Genomic DNA, 6,000 nt, shown 5'->3' on the forward strand with positions numbered 1-6,000 from the left:
CAATTGTAAAAATATTTTGTTCTATTAGATAAGGTATTGCTGATCTCATAGCTTCCTGTAGATATGATGGGATCCATGTCATTATTGTGAATTTCTATATGGACAAGAACTTTTAACAGCAATAAATATATGAAAATAATTATGTTGTCCATGGACACCAATCTTATTACAACTTCAACTTTTCTAAGGCATGTTGGAAAATAAAATCAGCTTCCAGACTTGTTGTATTGGACAATGAATTTACTCTCTCATTATACAAGATATTAAAAATGACAAAGGCGTTAAAGAGAAAGATAAGAAACTATTTGCTGGGTGCCAACTCAGCTTTCTGATGATTTTTTTTTTGGCATCAAAATGCCTTGTCTGCTCTGTGTACTAAGCTTATCCCATAAAAAGAAAAAGTAGCTGTAGCATGTTTAAAGTAAATGTGATTCTGATACATATTCCAGTACCGGTTTTCTGACAACACCTATGGCCTGACAACATTACCAGACAGACCCCTTTAAGAAAAAACATCCCTGGTTAGTACCTCAAATGGCTATTCGGGCACTGCTTCAAGTTATGGTGTCTCTGTGACCACGTGATACCTCTCGGACAATCAGGCCATATGGCATTATCCTGCTGATCTGATGCTTTTACTAAAGTGAAGAGAGATTCTTTTTAAGTGAGGGGCTGAAGGAGCACAGCATTCCGGTACCCAGCCCCTCTTGCCTGCAAAAGATAATCTTGAATCCCTACTTTTACAGGCTCCTAAGCTAAATCTCTTAGAATGCCCTGCTGGCTCAATGTCTACGCACATCTTGATGATTTGCATTCTGAGATTGTCTGTATTGTTTACAACAGGCACTCTACAATAATCTAATATAGGTAACTAACCAAAGAAGTGACTATTAAAGAAGCCCAGCTAGGGTGCTTGTCAACAAGCTATCGACATGTTACAGGAGTTTCAGAATTCTGAATGCAGCTCTGAGATATAACCCAGGTCGTAACTCTGGATCAGTAGAAGATAAAGCAAGGTATTTACGAATTTCCTTAACTTTTTATGTAGATACTATTTATATTTTATATAAACTTTAAAGTGGTAATTAGAGGGGAACACACTTTAATTCAAAGAGTACCTATCATAGAGAAATAAACAGTAGCATTTGGATAGAGAGGGGAAGCATTTTCATAAAAACAATAAAGCAAATGTCTATTTACCAGTGAAATACTGCACTTTCACCTAATAGGGCGACACGCACAAGACACTGAGGTTTCACATGGTTGCGGGACCCAAGGCTGCACGGTCCTGCAATCTTTTGAGACCTTGGCGATGCCCATATCATGGGCACAAACCTAGGCCTGTCAAGTCTATATTATTTTTTTTATATTTCTTCTCCAAAGGCAAGCAAAGCACCAGCATCTACATACAGATGTAGCCATCTTTAACTTGACTTTTAATGCTTTAAGTACACAGTGACAAGTAACTTAACTTGACTTTTTCAATGACTTTTCAATGGCTTTTGTTGTGTGATATCACGCTGCATCAAGTTATAAGAGTCAAGATAAACTTGGCTACATTCGTACGTCTAGATCTACACTGCATGGCAGCATATTCGTTTATGGCAGGAGCTGGAGAAAGCTGGGGATTGTCACTCAGGGATGTATTTTACAGTTTGTTTTTTGGTTGTTTTTTTAGCTCGTATTCATTGTCAGCATTTATGTATTTTGTTTTTTACAAATCTATTCTGGAACCAATAAATAATTTTGCTCTTAAAAAAACACTTTATAAACTGAGCCTACGAGATAGCTGTGCTTAGTGTGTCTTTTATACTTTGTATTTAAAAATCCGTATAATAACCATAAACATACAATAGCTCTCATGCTTAAAAGCCCAAGCTATCTAACAAGTGTAAAAGGAGCAGTCAATTAAGAAAGGGATTAAGCATACCTGACACTTATTTTGGATGTTCTGTCAGAGTATTTTAAGAATAGTGGAACAATTAAAAAGCATATACAGTTTATGAATGTCTCTAAGAATATGCTACATTCTGGACTAAGACATTTGTATACTTATAAAAATAGAACAGAAGCACGACGATCAACATAGTGATGTTGAATACCTCTTAAGATAGTTACATAGTTAATAAGATTGAAGAAAGACACAGGTCCATCAAGTCCAACGTATAATCCTAACGTGTTGATCCAGAGGAAGGCAGATGCCAATTTCCTCATATAGGAAAACATTCCTCCCTGACTCCTAATATGGCAATCAGAATAAATCCCTGGATCAACGTCCCATCTCCAGAATCTAGTACTCATAACTTATAATATTATATTTTTAAAGAAATCATCAAGGCCCTTCTTGAACTTGCTCAATGAATCAACCATCACAACATCCTGTGGTTGAGAGTTCCATAGTCTCACTGCTCTCACAGTAAAGAATCCCGTCTGTGATGATGATGATGAAACCTCCTTCCTCCAGACGCAGAGGATGTCCCCTGAAGATAATCCAATATTATGATCAATATCTCACAAAACATCTGCATGCAATTTTACAATGTTTTTTTCACTGCCGGCTAACTCCCGCACTAGAGCCAGAATGCGTGAATACACCATAAGGTGTAGAATATTATTGCCACAATTTTTTATAGTTGTAAGTATGACAGTAAGATAGTGTAGTGAAAGTTTTTTCTCTTAAAACAACGCCTTAAGAATTATGGCAAAAAATTCAGTAAACACGCAGCATTCCAATTAAAAAAAGTGGATGATTCTTACGTTTGGAACCACAGGAACATTGGGGCATACTCAAGCAAGTGAGAAATGCGTTCAAACACTTTTTCTAATCAACAATAGCCACCATTTTTCCGCATGAAAAATTAGCGTCATCATATTCATCAAACAATGTGAAATATGATGATGGATACGGTGCTTCCTACACTAAACTTTGGCGGTAAGCTATTAATGAGTTTGCTCCATTATACATTACAGATAGATTAATAGATGTCCCATATTATGCTTTGTCAATAACTGTACCTGTTAAACTGATTCCTCATGTTCATGGCAGAGCTATACTAGAGGCTGTAAGGCTATGTTTACATTCTTAATAAAAAACAGCTGAAAATACGGAGCTGTTTTCAATGGAAAACAGCTCCTGATTTTCAGCCGTTGTTTAAGCAACTTGCGGTTTTAGCAGCATTTTTTATGGCCGTTTTTGGAGCTGTTTTTCTACTGAGTCATTGAAAAATGGCTCCAAAAATGGCCCAAGGAGTAACATGCACTTATTTTTTACGGGCTGTTTTTTTACGTACAGTTAAAAAACGTCAGCGTAAAAACATCCCATGATAATGGAACGCAATTTTTACCATTGAAATCAATGGGCAGATATTTGGAGGTGTTCAGCCCCCGCATTTTTAGAAATTTTTTTGGGCTGGAAATAGCCTGTGTGAACATACCCTAAGGCAGCAGATGGAGTTCCATGTGGCTCCATCCTACAGAGCCATAGGGAATTAGTCTACTGCCATACTATGTTTTGTTGGGTGTCGTTTGTCTAGAGCTACAGTATTCTCCAATAGAATCAACCTGTGTATACAAATGTGCCCTCTCTTACCTTTGCTTGAATTTGGTTAAGGACTCCAATTTGTCATAAAACCAGTTCAATAGAAACATGCTAGCAAAACTGTTGACATGCTGCAACACACATCACAATCACTGGGTGGCCACACATAGACACAGACATCTCGTGACAGTATCACTAAATCATGTTTTTGTTTTTTCTAAGCTTTTCATCTCGCTTCACACATCTCAGGTTATGTTGATATAAGTGGAAAGGTAAGAAAGGACATCTCTATACCTCCGTATAATATCAAGTCCATACAAAGGTACAGTAAAGGCCCATAAACCTCTATGAGAGCCCAATTCTGGCTTAAAACAAAACAGAGCCATAATATGGCTATTCACATGAGGCCTAAAGGCCATTGGCTCTACACTCCCACTTACTATCCACTAATAATTTTTACCAATTGCTTTCTATCCTGTTCTATCATATTCCATATGATAATTTTTTTTATTGTTTAGAATATCACTTATCCATCATCATTGATGTTCCTCTGCACCCACATACTGTGATCATTACCAGCTCTTGAATTGTGTTGCTAAGGTGAAGAACACAGCTATAAAACTTAATTCTGCAATACTACTCTAGAGGGGGGAGGGAGCCATAAAAGCCTTGTTATTTTACAAAAATTAATGATTTTTAAGACACAACACTTGAATATTCCATTAGCTGAACACTAGAAATAACATCCACAAACTAATGCATTTTAATTAAAATAGAACAGTTAAACGCAAAAGTGAGAGATAATAGTGCAGATTTAAATGGCGGAATATTACTAGTCTGCTCGTCTCAAATTTTTTTGAACGTTTTATGCCTATAACAATATTCTATGTCTGTCGACAGCCAAGTAACATAACACACAGTATATACAGTATATTCAATTGGAGATTTAATGCCATTCCTTCACTGCTACTGTGAGGGATCATTAGCATGTACACTATCGTTCAAAAGTTTGGGGTCACCCAGACAATTTTGTGTTTTCCATGAAAACTCACACTTATATTTATCAAATGAGTTGCAAAATCACTAGAAAATATAGTTAAGACATTGACAAGGTTAGAAATAATGATTTTTATTTGAAATAATAATTTTCTCCTTCAAACTTTGCTTTCGTCAAAGAATGCTCCATTTGCAGCAATTACAGCATTGCAGACCTTTGGCATTCTAGCTGTTCATTTGCTGAGGTAATCGGGAGAAATTTCACCCCATGCTTCCAGAAGGCCCTCCCACAAGTTGGATTGGCTTGATGGGCACTTCTTGCGTACCATACGGTCAAGATGCTCCCACAACAGCTCTATGGGGTTGAGAACTGGTGACTGCGCGGGCCACTCCATTACAGATAGAACACCAGCTGCCTGCTTCTTCCCTAAATAGTTCTTGCATAATTTTGAGGTGTGCTTTGGGTCATTGTCCTGTTGTAGGATGAAATTGGTCCAATAACGCGCTGTCCACAGGGTATGGCATGGCGTTGCAAAATGGAGTGATAGCCTTCCTTATTCAAAATCCCTTTTACCTTGTACAAATCTCCCACTTTACCAGCACCAAAGCAACCCCAGACCATCACATTACCTCCACCATGCTTGATAGATGGCGTCAGGCACTCTTCCAGCATCTTTTCAGTTGTTCTGCATCTCACAAATGTTCTTCTGCGTGATCCAAACACCTCAAACGTCGATTCGTCTGTCCATAACACTTTTTTCCAATCTTCCTCTGTCCAAAGTCTGTGTGCTTTTGCCCATATTAATATTTTCCTTTTATTAGCCAGTCTCAGATATGGCTTTTTCTTTGCCACGCTGCCCTGAAGGCCAGCATCCCGGAGTCGCCTCTTCACTTTAGATGTTGACACTGGTGTTTTGCGGGTACTATTTAATGAAGCTGCCAGTTGAGGACATGTGAGGCATCTATTTCTCAAACTAGAGACTCTAATGTACTTGTCTTGTTGCTCAGTTGTGCAGCGGGGCCTCCCACTTCTCTTTCTACTCTGGTTAGAGCCTGTTTGTGCTGTCCTCTGAAGGGAGTAGTACACACCGTTTTAGGAAATCTTCAGTTTCTTGGCAATTTCTCGCATGGAATAGCCTTCATTTCTAAGAACAAGAATAGACTGTCGAGTTTCACATGAAAGCTCTCTTTTTCTAGCCATTTTGAGAGTTTAATCGAACCCACAAATGTAATGCTCCAGATTCTCAACTAGCTCAAAGGAAGGTCAGTTTTATAGCTCCTCTAAACAGCAAAACTGTTTACAGCGGTGCTAACATAATTGCACAAGGGTTTTCAAATCATCCATTAGCCTTCTAACACAGTTAGCAAACACAATGTACCATTAGAACACTGGAGTTGGTTGCTGGAAATGGGCCTCAATACACCTATGTAGATATTGCATTAAAAACCAGACGTTTGCAGCTAGA

Source organism: Rhinoderma darwinii, chromosome 3, assembly GCF_050947455.1.
Source record: "Rhinoderma darwinii isolate aRhiDar2 chromosome 3, aRhiDar2.hap1, whole genome shotgun sequence".
Taxonomy (NCBI): domain Eukaryota; kingdom Metazoa; phylum Chordata; class Amphibia; order Anura; family Rhinodermatidae; genus Rhinoderma; species Rhinoderma darwinii.